Source organism: Protopterus annectens, chromosome 4.part0 (genome assembly GCF_019279795.1).
Source record: "Protopterus annectens isolate FY-2018-M chromosome 4.part0, PAN1.0, whole genome shotgun sequence".
NCBI lineage: Eukaryota > Metazoa > Chordata > Ceratodontiformes > Protopteridae > Protopterus > Protopterus annectens.
Genome location: NC_056733.1, coordinates 1780929598 through 1780947072, shown reverse-complemented (window position 1 = coordinate 1780947072; position 17475 = coordinate 1780929598).

Here is a 17475-nt window from a genome sequence, read left to right as displayed (position 1 = left end):
GGGGACTAGAGCCGTGAATGCCTCCTTTTTGTGCATAGACTCTACCACTATGCTATTGCTATTTGACTTAATTTGCATAAACATTTCTTATTATGCTCTTCAATGTCGACATTGCTAACTGTAGCTAAGCAATGGGCACACCCACGCAAACACGTGCAAATACGGACAGCTATATCGGGAATTATAAGAAATAAGTTAAAGGTTTTACATTTTATAACTGTACTGGGGGTTTACAATGTGAAGGAGTGTGGTCTTGGGTATGTAGTCATTTGAGCGGACTCGCTCATGTGTGTTGATATTGCACAACTCAGACACTTGCAGGGGCATGGACCTTTGGACTGCTCGGCAGTCGGACACGCCCCCTGCCTTCCTGCATGGTCCATGTTAGACCTGGAGTGGAGTCAGCATGCCCTCATGAATTTGCTTGGAATTGTGATGTCATACCGTTCAACTGCAGTTTCCGAGTAAGACTTATTTAGTCTTACACGGAGGATTCGTGAATCCGAGGGAGGTTCTTCACACCTGAGAACTGTGCAGTCTCACACAACTGTTGGCCATCTTCTTAGTCGAACAGATTGTTATTATTATTATTATTATTATTATTATTATTATTATAAGACTTTCAACAAAACTGAATTTCAGTGCATGGTCTCTGAAATTTTCAGATTTGTGTGATCTGAGATCATAACTACAAACACATACAGAACTTTTATGACTCGTATGGTTAGGTTGAAGGCTGAAATCAACATTTGCCCTTTATCAAGCTTCATGTTGTACTAAATATTATATGTTAACATATCTTTTTCAAGGTATGTCAGTATCAGGCACTATTTCCTTCTTCGCTTACTTTAGGTTGCCAAAAATGAATTGACAGGGGAACATCTGTATTCTGATTTATTGTAGAAATTCAGCAGAACTTCTTGTCCATGGTGCTTAACACGAGGGATAAGCACAGAAGCATTTACCAAAGTGAAATTTAAATGATCAGTAAGGTCACCAGTTTTATATTTCAAATAACTGGCAGAAATAAATTCAGCCAAATGAAAAAAATCTTTGGGAAGGGATGTAAAAAAAAATGCAAAAGTGGCAAACACAGATCTGCAGTTAACTGTTTTGTAATGACACTCCATAAACACAGTTAGTATATTTGCGTTTGTGCTTAGCTACCACCCACCTATTTCTCTGGATCATTTCAGAAAATAATAATACTACAAATCATACTAGTCAAGTGCCAGCATTTAGAAAGTGAATAAACACATTTCCAGAATTGTTATGCATGTTTCATGACAAAAGTTTGGACCACACATAGTTTTATGATGCGCTTCTATAAAAAGTGTTTCAAGCTGCATTTGATATACTATGGTTACTCAGTAAATTTTAGTTTTCTTTTATTAGTGTTAATGAATAACTTGCACATAACACCTCCAGGTTTGCTCATAGTCAGTTTTCTTCATCTTATTAAAGTATCTGAAATTTGGAAATATTGAACATGTAGCACAATATTTATGCCCATAAAATCTTGTGAACATCTGTTAGAGTAACTAAGCAAAGGCTGTAAACAGTTTTAATCCAGCTATTATTCTACAATGAAAACTGTGTTGTTGGAAATCAAACAAATTTCTATTTAATAACACATGATACCTTCTGATCTTATTTGAGTAATTGTTATTGTTGCATTTTTACTATAATACATTTACTTCAGCATACTAGCAAAAATAGATTTGGATACTTACAAAATGCCATCCAAGGTTCACAGATTGCCAGAGCTTATTACTCATGAAAACTCTCACAAGAACTGTAAATCTAATGAATATATTTATGCTTACCTTAGACTATCTAGCCAGTCAGCCTTAAAAGAGAGACAATCCTTATTGCAATTCCAATACTTGTAAGTTTGAGGCTTGGAATTAAAAAAAAAAAAAGTACTAAAATAGAGAAGAACTCTTTAAAGTTAGGATGTCACCCCACCCCTTTTAACACCATACGCTCCCATAGCTTACCGATTCCATCTGTGAGATTGTCATATCTCAGAGAAAAATAAATACTCTGCGAAAGAGCAATCTCAGACTTGCTATACAAAAGTCTGAATTTTCACTCATTCAAGCTCATGATTCTGAGGATCAAAATTATGAACCTTAGAATTAAGCAATAACCGATGACATGGTGTGGTATATTGAAAATTTATCGAAGGTTGGTGTGGTTTAATCATGAGGGCGTTGCCCGAGTGATTAAACAAAGGCAGCCGTGGGTAAATCTTCAATGTACCACAACCACAGAGTCAGTTATTGCTATTATACAATGACATTATTTAAGAAAAAATACTTACTTTTCTTAAATAATGTCTTTGTATAATGGCAGATTGCTGTTCTTCCACCTGTTGTGGTATACTGAGTCTGTGTTTTGATGTACTGTGCATGCATATGGGACTTGTGTTCACACGCATGCACAGTACATCAAGGCTTTGAAATTGAAGCAACGGAGAAAAGAAAGTCTCTGTTGCTCCGTTTTCTCTCTCTCTCTCTCTTTTTTTTATTATAAAAAAAAAAAAAGTTTTGGGGCAGTTTATACCAATGGAAAAAAGTCCGGGCGACCGGACCTTTTTCCGTTGGTATATTGTGGGATTTACAATGGGCATGCTGGTTGGGGTGGCCAATCAGTGTGCACGTTTTAGAATATTAATAGGGAGAAACTGTATAATATAAAATAGTTACTATCAAATGCTGTCCAACACTCCAGCATTAATGCAGAAGGACTAGGTAGTATTTAACTGAACTCTCACTGCTTAGTTTTTCAAACCCTGATAAGTTAAGCTGTGAAGATTAAATAGAAAAACAGTTATATGTTGTTTGCTTTAAGGTCTGGAAACTTCAGAGTTGGGAAGCTTGATGGGGCAAAGGGGATATTGTTAGGTCCAGATGTGTGAAGGGATTGCGTGTTTGGACTTCCAGGATTAACCAAATGTAGCACCACAAGTGTGAAGTTTACAAATATACTTGTTTTAAAATGGGACACATATCTGAAAGTAGACATTGTGAAAATAGCAGTTTTGACTGCATTTGTATGAACAGTATTTAAAATAAATTTTTGATAAACATTTTCTTTCCAAGGTGGTTCTACACTGTACATTTTACATGCTGGGGCCTTTGACACACCTTAATCTCTGTTGACACAACTCTAAATTTATGATCAGGTTCTGAACTAAAATTTCTTGGCACATTCACCCCTAAGTACTTTTCAGGCTGATCTCAGTAGCAGTAGGTGTGCATGAATAATCTAGTAATTGAAGAGAATGTGACAGGTTATTTTGCAATAAAATTCAGACTCTTCTCTTATGTCTGTGTCGCTTTATGTTTTAATACTTGGATGTTTTCGCTATGAGATTTTCAGCCTCACAAACCTTTTATGATAATGTACCTTCCTCTATGAAACATACATGGTCTACCATCTTTTAGAAAGGATTAACTTAAAACACTGAACAACAAACTGTTTAAAATGCAAAACCGGCAAGTGTAGACTGAAATAATCCGAACAGGATACGTTGAAAACCAAATTTAATGAGCGCTTTCGGGAAAGTCAATGCTGAGGAAGGGGAAACATTGACTTTCCCGAAAGCGCTCATTAAATTTGGTTTTCAATGTATCCTGTTCGGATTATTTCAGTCTACACTTGCCGGTTTTTCATTTTAAAAAATCTTTTAGAAAGGACTGTTTGAAATCTACACACTGAAATTTCTACACTAGATTGATAAAAGTATGACAAATCTAGTGTAAACCTAGCATATTATCTGAAATATGTACATCCTGTACCATTACCTGTTTTTCTTTTTAACAATGACCTCTGTGTATTTATATCATGTATGTCAAGTCAAGTCTTTTTCCATCTTCTTTCTCTGCTCTTAGTATCCTTTGAGTGTTATGATGACACAGACCTTTTCATGCCTACTACAAATTGTTTTGCATTCAGCACTATCAGTGGATATGACATCATAGCTTTGCCAAAGCTACCTTAAAGAATGATTCATTTAAGCCGATCTACAAACAAACAAACAAAGAAAAGTGAAACTCTAGTGGATGTAATTTACAGGGAGAAACACAGGGACAAGAGCATACAAAACCCCTCTGAACACTGTCATCTAAGCAGTATTCAGTCAAGGTATATTAAAGACACTTTTAGGTGTGCACATGGATGCACAGACCTGTTGTTCAATATGTGAGTGATGGTGTGAACATATGTAACACTAACACTTAAGTTCAATGTGTCTCCCGTGTGTTGTGTGCCTGGTGAAAATAGTCTGTCATAGTATATGATTGCAGGAAAGTATTTTCTTCTAAAAAAGGAAAGTGCTTAGTGTGTCACTTACTGTGCAGATTTAGGTAGGTCTGCATACATTTTATGCAGTTATGTGCAAAGTATGTACAGTGTTACACTAACAGTTGTGACAGTCACAGATGATTGTAGAAGCACTTACTACATCACGAGTGTTCTATAACGTGTCTTGTTCACATTTCAGTGTGAAATATGAACTAATAGTACAAGTTCCTCTTTGCAAGAATAAACATGTATAGCAGATCAAAGGTTCAGTATTGTTTCAGAAAGATACCAGGAAGTTAATAGATAATTTTTGTTATATATTGTTAAGTTACTGTATACTGATATTATTAATGATGCCATTCCCGTGTCTTTTCATAGGTATGAAGCCCGTTTATTTAACTGTAAATCACACATCTGAAAATTAGTATACAAAAGTTTAATGTTTAAAGAAAACATATACTCTGGCTTCCAGAATAAGCAATCAACAAGGGCAGGATTAATTATAATTCTCTTTATATCAGATAAGACTAAAGCTGCAGACTACAGAAGTAAGTTAGAAGTCAAGTCAAGATTATTTGAAAGAGGCATGCATAACACTTTCCAAAGACTAGTGGAAATGCAAACTAACTAACATGGATAAAAGAAAATATGTCCTGGTCCACTCTCCCCCCCACAACAAAAAAGACATGAAATCCACATAGTCATTGTAACTGTTTATTAACTACACAAACAACTTAATGCCCAACCCTTGCCAGTATAAGCAATGTATTGCAATGCAATTGTTACAGACTGAAAACCACTTCTGGACAGCCTTTACCAGGTCAATACCACCAGCTGCCCCACTGGCTTTTCTGCCTCAGCTGCCCCATGACACATAGATGATTCTATGCCGGGCAGATTAATACTGCTCATTCTACCAGTCACCATTACTCAGCCCAGAAAAGCAGGGGAAAATGCAAAGGGGAATCCCCCACCTACAATGGCCCCTCACATGAAGACAGATATGGGGTGAAAGACATACGAACAAAGCCATTCTGCAGAAACTGCCTCCAGGACCTGCAACTCAATACTTTTAAGTCTCTAATAGAGACGTGCCTCTAACACCTATCTTGGTCCAGCAATAAGTTATTGTCCCTCACCTGATCCTTCCAAGATAGTACAACAGACCCTTATAGGCATTGCAAATGTTTATTAACTACACAAACAACAGAATGTTCAACTCTTACCAATATAAGCAACTTATTACAATGAAATTGTTATGAACTGAAATCCAGTCCCAGACAACCTGTACCAGGATGCATGTAACCACCTGTTCCCCCGGCTAGCTCGTTGGATGCAGCATTAACACCACTCACTTCCCAGCCACAATGCTGGTCCATGGGGCCAAAAAAACAAGGGATAATGCAAAGAGGGGGGGTGCCTCTATGATGGCCCACCAGACAGAACTGCCTGTTCCCGTCCATTTCCTGGCCACAGACTGACACACAACTTTGACTCTTGGTATATGGCATTAAAACATTGAAAGATCAGTGAACAAGATAAAAAAAATCAATTAGGCTATATATATATATATATATATATATATATATATATATATATATATATATATATATATATATATATATATGTATATGGCCAAAACCCATTCAGCTACTAAATAGCTTAGAATGACCCAAATGACCAACTCAGATAACATGCAATGGTGATAGTCATAAGCAGACTTATACAGAGATAGAAAGACAGAGCAAGAAAGAGAGATAAAGGTTAAGCAAATCATGACTAAGATCAGACAAATGAATGCTATCTGGTTAAAACCAGGCTAGGTCCAAGTCTTTGAATTTGCAGTGTTCCACAATGTAAAAGTGTAAAGATGCAGCTGTTCTGCATATGTCTGATTAATGAGCCTGCTTGTGGTCTCTGCTGCTGTTGCTGCTGCTGAGTATAAAGCGCTAATCCATCTCAGTTTGGGGATGATGGCTAACTAAATCAATATGCTCAGTGAACAGTGGTGCTATACCTCAAAAGAATTTCAAATATGTCCAAAAGCAGCCACCTCTTTGGCACCAGTCCAGTATCATTTCCACCAAAATGAAGAAACAATAAACATCGGTGTCCAACTTGATGAATGACAGCGTAGAATGCCGATAAAAACCGAGTGCAGTGGAGGCCTGGAAAGCCTTTCACATGACCTTTACCAAGGTGGGATCCAAGCCCAATTTGAAGCCACTAGGTCTTTTGACGGCACTTGTAACAAATCAAACTTCACATATTATCAGTAAACCATGGACTGACACTATCTGATATACTTTAGAAAAGCAGAGGAGGCTCAATGACCTGGTCTGTTAATAACATTAATTGACCACCCTTCCTTGGCTAAACCTGAAACCCTTTCAATGCAGAATAAGTGTAGGTTAATGCCCAGAAAGGAGAAACAGTGTACCAGCAAAGCTCTCTTGAAGAAGAAACCAAATTCTCTGGGAGTAATAGCTTTGTCACTTAGCTGCTTAAAAATTAAATCCTGAGGAAAGCTAGTGGTCCAAAAACTGCTGAGGATTGTGACCCAATGCACATGGCAATGAAGAGAGCAGGAAGACATTAAAAAATGATTTTCTGATCCTGAATCAATTGATCCATCTTGGAATCCCAAATCCAAACAGAAATCCTCTGCTGAAAAAATGTAAACATCATCCAAAATTAAAGAAAACAATAACTACGCAACAAGAAAAGCCCCTCATTACAACCAGCACATAAGGGTGGTCCAGACAGAATATGAATGGTAATCAGGATGGATTTGATGAGCATTTAGCAATAGATGGCAGAGGATGTTCTTATCAGTAGGTTATCTGCTATTGTGCAGTGACCCAAAACCTACCCAATACCAATAACCATCCTGGAAACAGTTCACAGCTTACTAAAACCCAACAAGCCTGATACCTTAGGCCAGAAGCTGAGTGGACAAATGAATATGAAGAGTTTTTCAGCCTCCCTAAAACAACACTTTGAGCATAAATAAAGACAAATAGGCCAGGGAGACCATTTCCTCTCTTCTGGTGCCAACTGACTACTAAATTCCATGAAGGCCTGAAGGGCTCATCCGTACAAATTCTTACTACTAATATCCTAGGATTGAGAAAACAAGCATAGCTGGTACCATCTGCATCTCTGGAACCAGCATTTGAAATGTGCTGAGCTGTAATCATGAAAGGCTAGTACCAACGTTACCTGGAATATTCATACCTGTAAATGACAAATTAAGTTGTAGGTTGGGGAAAATTACCTGCTTTATCAAAGAATGAACCTGACTGGACTTGGATATTCTCTTGTGAAGTCTCAAAGCAATAGCGTGATTATCTGAATGTAAGACCACTCTTAATGTGAAAATGTTCTAGCCACACTAATGGCCACCAAGCTAGGTATCATTTTGAGAAAAGTAATGGCTTTTTTATAACTTGAGAAGACCAAAATTCCAGCCATATGGCTAAAAACATACACTTTGAAGGTGTAACCCCATCACCCCCCAATGTAACTGTGAAAATACTAGAATTCTGAAAGGAAACCATATCCCTTTACCAGTAAGAGATCTCATCATACAGTGACAGGAACAAACTCCAGATGCATACATATATTTTAATCTGATGATGAACCAAGCTTTATGATGCTACTGTCTTCCACCTTTCAACAATCTGGCCAAGGCCTGGTTAAAAGTTTTATCTCAAGCAACAACCTGGATTGCATAATTGAAAAGGCCCAACAGCTCCATGACTTCTTGATCCCTGACCTTCTTAGCCTGCAGGAAAAAGTCTGTACCAGCCATCAATTAGAATAGCTCTGGAGGTGGGAGCTTAAAATTGGATGATGTAACTTTTAACTCTAAACAAAAAATACTAACACCTTGGTAGGTCCTTAATTCTGCCAGAATAAAAATACAAGTGTAAGAACTGACATGTTGGGAAGTGCATGATCCACTGTTATAGGTCTAACATGCTTTAATCTTGTCTTTGGTCTTAGTGTTGGCTGCCACAAGTAAAACTCTGGTTTTGATGATCATAACTCCCAACCAGATGTCCACATTATTCTCTTCCCACCTCAATGTCTTCTTCATGGACTTTGATTTTCTAAACCTTCCTAAACCATTGAGCCTCTCTGATTTTAAGCAAATACATGATGAGTGGTATCACACATTGGAGATCCTTTTTTAAGAATAATGGCCATGGAATAAATGAAACAGGCTGCCCAGTTGTCCCAGCTGTGGACTTGAGCTTTCATTGCTTTTTTCCTAATACTGCCAGTGTGGATACTAATTCCTTATTCCCCAAAACATCAGCTTCCATGAAGCATTGAATGTTTTCACTGTCCACTAACTCAAAAACATCAGCATAGTTGATCTTTATAAATTTATTTTTAACAGTGTGGGGAGGTGGCATATAATTGCTGAATTGGGTACCCCTAAAGATGTGAAAAGCAACACCTGGATCACTAACAACACTGGACTGGTTGAATAATGGCAAATGATAAAAAAGGAGGATGAGCATGTGCTACTTCCGAATGAGAGTTTGGTGTCTCCCTGGAGAAAGGAAAAGGGGATGAGCACAATCCCTTCTCAGTAAAAAAAAAAAAATTAAGCAATCTATATCTGTGCCGGGTTCCTATCAGATAACTAAAGACGGATTTTGTTGAAAAGGCAAAATGGTGAAGCGGCATATAAGCAGATTCTTTCCCTGGGAAAGAAGTCGCTTGGCCACTTCATCACTTTGCCATTTTTGGCACTGTAGCGCGATCTCAGAGTTGGTATATTTAAGTAGGGGGGTGTGGGGGCACAGCCCTCCTTCGTCAGAGGTGTGGGGGCAAAGCCCCTCACTTTATGCAATGTTTTAATTTTTTTTGAGAACAGTGATTTTTTTTTTCCCTGGGAAAAAAAATCACTGTTTTGGTTCTTCGTTGTCTTGTGAATTTGAACTTTAGAGTTCGATATAACAACGTTCGATCATTTGATCGTTTGTTGTTATAATATAGACCCTCTATGCCCGTATGACAATGAATCCAAAAGCCCTTCTAAATACTCTTTTACTGACTGGCCTGAGACTGTGCCTTCATCTACAAGTTGAAAATTAGCATCATTACCTGTGGACAGGACAGCAAATTCATCTCTTGACAAAGTGTCTTGCTGTACTGGCTTTGTTGACCTCTTTTGACACTTATGCCTGGGTGTCTTAGCTGCCAGGTCACCATCCCCAACTTCACTTGTACATCCACTGTCCTTCATCTGCTACACTGCCTAGGTACAAAAGACTCTTGTTGCTGCTGACTCCTTCTGACAACCTCGTCAAAAGGTCTTTCACCTGGGATACAATTGTTTTCCGTCTTCATTCTCTGCTGTCATGCTCTAAAGCTGGAAAATTTTTGTTAGCACACTGATGACAAAATTTTTGTCTCCCCTTCTCATGCAAAAAAATCTGAAAATAAATAAGGAAACAACCCATCCAAACAACTCTTGTACACATTGCTCCTGTACTCTGACAAAGATGTTAGAATAACTGGCTTAATTAATAAGATCAGATTCCAGATTTCAGGAGGAATTACCCATGGAACTTAGCAAAATGTTTATTTTGTGTTTTTTTTTTCAGAGTTTGTTCATAGGTTCATAGGTTCATAGGTTCATATTAGGCTATCTGCCCTAGGGCATTTATAAGCCTAGCCCAGAGTTTTGTGGCTTTCGCCACCCCTTTAGTTTGAAGGATACTATGCCCATTATTTTGCTGTTCCTCTGTCAAGCAGTAACACCGAGGTAATCCCTGGGGTATACCTGCGATCTCCCATCCATTGGTCAAGATTTCTCTTGAACAAGGCCAGCGAGGTGCTCTGCCTCACATGTACCGGGATTTTGTTCCACAGCATAGGGAGTCTCTGGGTGATGAATCTGTCCCTCCAGCATGTCCTATTAATAGCTGTGTTGAGGTTTAAGTCTCTTGCCCTTGTAGTTCTGATGGATTTAGATTTTTTGAGGTGAAGCATGTTCATTAATTCCGGGTTGGACATGGCCTTATATGTCAAGCACAGGTCACCTCTGAGCAGACGGTAAGCGACTGAATAGAGCTGGAGTTCCTTCAGTCGGGCAGCATAAGACATACTTTTGAGACCCTTTATCCTTTTGGTGAGGAACTTTTGGGGCCTCTCCAATTACTGCAGGTGTCGGGTCAGATACATTCCGAATGGGGCATTGTACTCAATCATTGGTCTGATGAGTGATGAGTACAGGGGAACGATGACCTCCCTTGATCTAGATGTGAATCCCTTCATGATCAGGTGGGCAATGTAGAAGGTCTTCCTAACTACTTTGGCAATGTGAGTGTCAAACGAAAGGCCATTGTCAACCTGGGTCCCCAGATCCCTGATAACCTCTTCTGTGCTTAGTGGATTGCCACCTATATGGTAACTAGGGGTAACCTTGTTTTTCCCGAAGGGTATGACTATGCATTTTTTGGCGTTTAACTTTAGGCCATGGTTCTGGCACCAGTTATCCATTTCTATGAGACCCTTCTGAAGGATGTCTGTGTCAGATGGATTTTCAACTATGGTGCCCAGTTTGCAGTCATCTGCAAACTTTGTCAGCCATAATCCTCTTGTGTTTGCTTGTACTTCTGAAAAGTAGATGCTGAACAAAAGTGGGCCCAGGACTGAGCCCTGTGGGACACCACTTGTGACAGGCTTGGAGTCTGACATGGCACCAGCAACTCTGACCCTGTGGGTTCTGTCACTTAACCAGTTTGCAACCCATCTAGTGACGTATGGGTTTACATTTAAGCTGGTGAGTTTTTCAATGATACCCGAGTGGGGTATTGTGTCAAAAGCCTTTGCCAGGTCGAGGTAGGCTGTGTGGACTGCCTTGCCCTCATCAATGGCCTTGGTGACTGTTTCGAAGAAGTCAACCAAGTTTAAAAGGCATGATCTGCCCTTGACAAAGCCAAACTGGGTTGGATCCAAAGTCTGCAAGTCCCCTATGTCTTTATTTATGAGTTTCATTATGATCCTCTCCATAGCCTTGCAGACCAGGCTTGTCAAGCTGATGGGACGGTAGTTTCCGGGGTCGGTGGAGGCACCTCCTTTATGAAGTGGGACCACCGTTGCCGTATGCCACTCCTTGGGTACGTATCCTGAGGTGAGGCTAAGATTAAACAGCTGCCCTAGCTGCGGGTTTAATTCCTCATTGAGTTTGTGGAGCACACAACCGGGGACACTATCTGGTCCCATGGAAGCTGTGTTTTTCGCCTTGGAGATAGCAGTTCTCACCTGAGCATTTGAGATGTTTGGGGGACTACAATCCTCTGGTATAGATATCTCTCCTTTTGGGATTTGCACTGAACCTGTCAGCCAGTATGTTGGCAATGTCTGTAGGTTCAGTGATTTTTACGTCATTTTGAACTAATTCTGAGCATATCTGGGAGTTTCCTCCCAAGTTTCTAACATAGCTAAAAAAGGCCTTATGATTGTCTTTTGAGTCCTTAGCGATTTTTCTCTCAAAATTTGCCTTGGATGCTTTTATGAGAGATCTCAGTTTTTTACTTATAATGATCAGTGTTGTCTTCCCTTTTACGGATTTTGCTTTATATTGTAGTAGCTTCTTTCTTTTGTTGTAAAGCTTGTTTATGGCTGGGGTCCACCAGACTGGACGCTTGCCTTTGGTACAAAGAGTCTTTGTTTTGTTTGGGATTGCCTGGTCCATGCAGTCCTGGAGATGCTGGTAGAAGGCATTTGTAAGTGATTCAGTGGTTTGAGTAATGGTTTCCGCTGGCTCGGGGGCCTTGAAAGAGACCACACCAGTCTTTAGGAATGTGAAGTCGACTTTTGAGAAGTTCTTCACTGTGATCTTTTTTATCTGGGGTGGGGGCGGGATGTGGACTTCCAGTGAGATTAGTTTATGATCTGATCTCACCAATGATGGGTATACTTCTGGTGTTGAACATTGTGACCCCATGTTTGTGATGATGAGATCTAGTATGTTTTCTCCTCTTGTGGGGATGGTGACTAGTTGTTCCATGGCATTTGAGTTTATGAACTCTAGGAACCTTTGGGCTAGAGTGTTGGGGCTTGAGTAGTGATCCCAGTCTATATTTGGATAGTTGAAATCACCCAGTATGATGGTGTTTGGAGATATATTTATCCCCTCCAGTGTTTTCAGGAAAGCTGTGTGAGGTTCCTGAGTTTGAGAGGGTGGCCTGTAACAGGCTACGAACTGCAGTGCAGTCTTGCCTACAGTTAATTGCACCTGGATGGTTTCCGATGCATCATGCATTGTCACCGACCTTGAGGTGAGGGTGTCCTTGATGAATATGGACACCCCCCCCTCCTTTCTTGGTGTTGTCCGGATTTTGGGGCCGGAACGCATGATGTGAGGTAAAACCTGATTGTGCCGGGGTGCTCTCAGGAGCCTTGAACCAGGTTTCAGTCACAGCACAGACATCAATGTTCTCCATACTGAGAAGGGCTTCGAGTGCGTGCATCTTGAGGTTGAGACTTCTGGCATTGAGCAGCATTACCCTTAGTTTTTTTCCTTTTTTGTGTTCTAGGGTGGTAGGTTTAGAATTTGAGCCCTGCCTAAAAAAGGCACAATGGGGGTGGCAAGAGCCTTTGCCAAAATCCGGAAGCCTAGGGGTGACAGGTGCAAGCCGTCCCTTGCGAAGCAGCGTGGCTTGTCCAGCATGTCATCCCAGGCAGACAGACATTGGAACCCTTTGAATGACACCATAGTTTAAGCCAATTATTAAAGCTGATCATCTTGTCTTCGTATTGTGGCATCATTCTTGGTGAAGGTAGGATACTGCTCAAGGTCAGGGTCATACCTGCCTGGGCTACATAATCAGAGAGCTCCTCTATGTCTCTTTTCATGTAGTCCAGGGAGGTACGTCTCAGGTCGTTCACACCAGCATGGACAATGACTGAGTCATACTTGTACCTGCAGTTTAGTGACCTGAGTGCTTGCGTTATGTGGTGGATTCTAGCGCCCAATAGGCAGCTTACTGTGACCTTCTCCTTACTCAATCTGGTGAGCGGGACATCAGTGTGTCTGACTATGGAGTCACCTATGACGAGTGTGTCTGGCATTGTGTTTGGCCTTAAGGGCTGTGACTGTTTGGCACACTGACTCTGTGGTCTATGTGTTGCATGTGCTGTGCCCTGTGGAGGCAGTTGTTTGGGTGTCTGCTTTGGTGGCCTCTGCTGTTTTGGTAGATTTTTGATCAGAGCCTCCGAATATGTCTTTGTGTGTTTATGTGTATGATTTGAAGTTGTGATAGTGCTATGTGAGACTGGGTTTGTGGTGTGTGTGTGTGTGTGTGGTTACCTTCTCCTCCTGTCTGGTCTTGCCAGTCCTATGTTGATCAATTGTTAACATTCCTTTGATAATCTAATACTGCCTCTGTACTGCAAACAGCTAGACAACCTGTGATATAGTCAACAACCCATCACTAATCAAATGTAACTCTCTGAGAATAATTAAAACAACATAACTGCCTTAAAAGGTCTCTAAATATTTCCTTACTTAATTGATAGAACACATTTAAATTACCATTCAGAATCCCAAGTGCATGACAACTGTTTAATGCAAACATGAGCAAAACCCTGACTTTACCTATGATGAAATTGCTCATAAGGCACACAAACTGAAAAGGTAAACACTGTAATAAATACAGTAAGAAATAATAAAGTAAAACTATGATATGCTGAAAACCTAATGGCGTTCACTGATACTAGGTGCTAAACTATTGTAAGCCTTCCTACACCATATATGGAGCAGTGCAATCCAAATGAAAGAAATAGGCAAGTATACAAACAAATGAAGAATGTCAGAATGGACTTAACTAAAATCACAGGATTTTTAATGTATTACTTATAATTAGCCCATGTGCTTTCATGAATTAGCATAATAACTATTTATCATAGTTATTAATTGTAAACCTCATAACACTGGATGTACACTTGCTTTTTGAATGCAGCACAGAGATAAATATGAGATCGTGATATTAAATTATCCCTATAACTGATATATACTTTAATGTTAACCATTACCAAAAAAAAAAAAAAAATGATAATATAATTGCTTGTTAAAGTAAGTTCTTAAACTAGTACTCTAGCAGTCGCTAGTTAATTATACAATAACTGATAATTAATATTTAAAAACAAGCATGCTGATTGGCCAGCCCAACCAGCGTGCCCATTGTAAATCCCAGAATATACCAAAGGAAAAAGGTCCGGTCACTCGGACTTCTTTCCATTTGTATATTCCATAACTTTTATTTTGTTTTCTTACAAAAAAATAAAAAAAAATCTATAGTCCGGACTCCGGACATACCAGAGAGGCAGCATTGAAGAAATACAAAGAAAATCAGGCACTTTATTTAAAATTAAAGACATGTACCTGATTTTTTTTTTTTTTGCATTTTCTCCATTCTCTCTCTCTCTCTCTCTCCTATCTCTAATGTAGCTGAAAAAAAAAAAAGAAAACAAAAATGGAACAATGGAGACTTTCTTTTCTCCATTGCTTCCTTTTCAAAGTATTGATGTACTGGGTATGTGTGGGTATGCAAGTCCCATACGCTGCACAGTGCATCAAAATAAGGCAGCAGGATACCACCAGCCACAGAAGAACAGTACGGTGCCGTTATACAAATACATTATTTAAGAAAATTAGGTATTTTTTCTTAAATAAAGTCATTGTATAATAGCAATAACTGACTCCATGGTTGTGGTATATTGAAATTTACCCATGGTTGGCTTTATTTAATCACTCGGGCTTAGCCCTCATGATTAAACCACACCAACAGTGGGTAAATCTTCAATATACCACACTACATCATTGGTTACTGCTTAAATATATCACATCCTAAAAGCCCGCCTGCCAATTGCACAACACTGCCTAATTAATGAATGATAAATTAAGAATACCATCAATCACTGGACTGTGATGGCATCATGCAGAAACAACTGACAAAAGTCTGATAGGTAGGAAATCAGCCCTGACAGACAACCAGCTGTGCAACAGCTGAGAAAAAAGTTGTGGCAGACAGAGCCTGTCAAGCTGCCTTTGCCCTATATAATAACCAAATGATGAAAAAGCCACCTGACACATGAATGTACCTTAGTACAAGTATAGACACATTTGACACTTATCTGAAGATGACCTCAAACTAAGGATACTTTTTTGACAGGGATAAATAATGAAAAGAATCTATAAATTGTCACACAGCCAGCCATAAAGCACTTGCAAACCAAAATCCATATGCATATTGCTAAAGACTTACAATTAACAAGGTTAAAATTATGCAAAACTTACACCCAGGAGGATAGAACCCACATCCTTACTAACTTAGTAGAGACAACATTACTAGCAAGGCAAGCCATCTGACAACACTTTTTGCTTATAATTTACCATGGCTGAAGACTGATCAATGTATACTGCATAATTTTATAATTAACTTCAGTAGAAAAGCTTCCTCTCCTATTTCTCTCTCTTTACAGTAACTAATGATTTTAAGTCCTTAAAAGAACAAACAAGTACACCGTTGATGCCCCGGGATGCACATACAAAGTGTATGAAATACAAATATACAATTAAATGGAATAAAAAATGACAGATGAAGGGGATCTTAGTAGCTTTGGTGGATGTAAAGTCTTGTAGCACTTATAAGAAAAAATTAAATATTTTTATTACATGTCAAGCAATATATATATATATATATATATATATATATATATATATATATATATATATATATATATATTTCCTTTTCTTATGACTATATTCCAATGCATTTTATATATCAGTTCCATCTTCTTTTAATCAAAACAACTCATATTAATTAATATTTCTTTGTAAACCACTTACCATTTTTCTACAAACCCACACTTTTTAAATAACAATTTCCCACATTTCTGTTCCCAATTCCCATATTACAAATATCCATATATCACCTCTCTTTTTTTTTCTTATAAGCTTTTCCCCCTGAATATACTTCATTATAAAAAAAAATTCATAGTCAAAACATTGAATATGATTCATAATTTATTTCTAATTTATTCCAATTTTTTCTTTCTGGATCAAATTTTAAAAAGAAACAACTCAATGTTTCCTCAGTGCCATTACATTTTTTCACATTACATTTCCTTATCCACCAAGACTTTATATTTCATGTTTGATTTATAGAGCTTCCTATATTTTACTCAACAACAACAAAGTTTTAGCATCCGTTCTTCTGAACTTTCTTCTTATTGCTTTCCTTTAATTTTCTTGTATTGTGTCCCAGACAACTTCTGTAAACAAAGTTTCACCACACATTTATTCCATTATTTTGTCTTTTTGTCTTTTTCTTTAAACTTCTATTTCCTTGTAATTATTCTTTTCTTTTTGTAAATTCTCACATTCCCTATATAAGACTTCTATTCCTCTTTTTCTTGCCTTCTTCCCATTTTTCGTGTATTACATAGTTCTTTATATTTTTATAATAATGTCCGCATTCTGAATGTTTTCCCTTTAATAGTTTCCTCGGGAAATCCCATCATAAAGAAACACAAAAAAATAATTTTCTATTGTCTTACAGCATAATTTTGATTTAAATTTTTTTTCATACACATCAATTAAACTTCCACTTTCTCTAAACTCTTTCTGTAAAGCAAAACAAAAATATTTTTTTCAAATCCTTTTTTTCTTATTTTAACTTATCTTCATTAATTAAGCTTTCCCTGAATATGGCATACATTTTCTTCTTATTCAAATGTTTCTTTTCACTAAAAATATGTAGTGTCTGCTCTCTTGCTTTATAATGCATGCTGCTTTAGCTTTTGATTTAAAACATTCATCTCAATCAGTCTTTTATGAAACATGTTCAGTCTCCTACCTTCTTCTTCTTTGTCACTCTGTTCTATATTTTAAACCAAAAACTATATAGTTTTGTATTCATTTATTTCACAGCCACCCACCCTTCAACCCAAGAGGTGTAAAATATGTCATATTTTAATGACCATTCAACTGCCATCAAAAATGGTTCTTATCTTCCAGTGATTGCAAGACATATTTATTATCTAAGCACCCATCTCCATACATGAATCTTACCTCTTTTCTTCATCTCAGATGCAATTATCTTATGATCTGAAATAAAAAAACAGTGTTTGCGT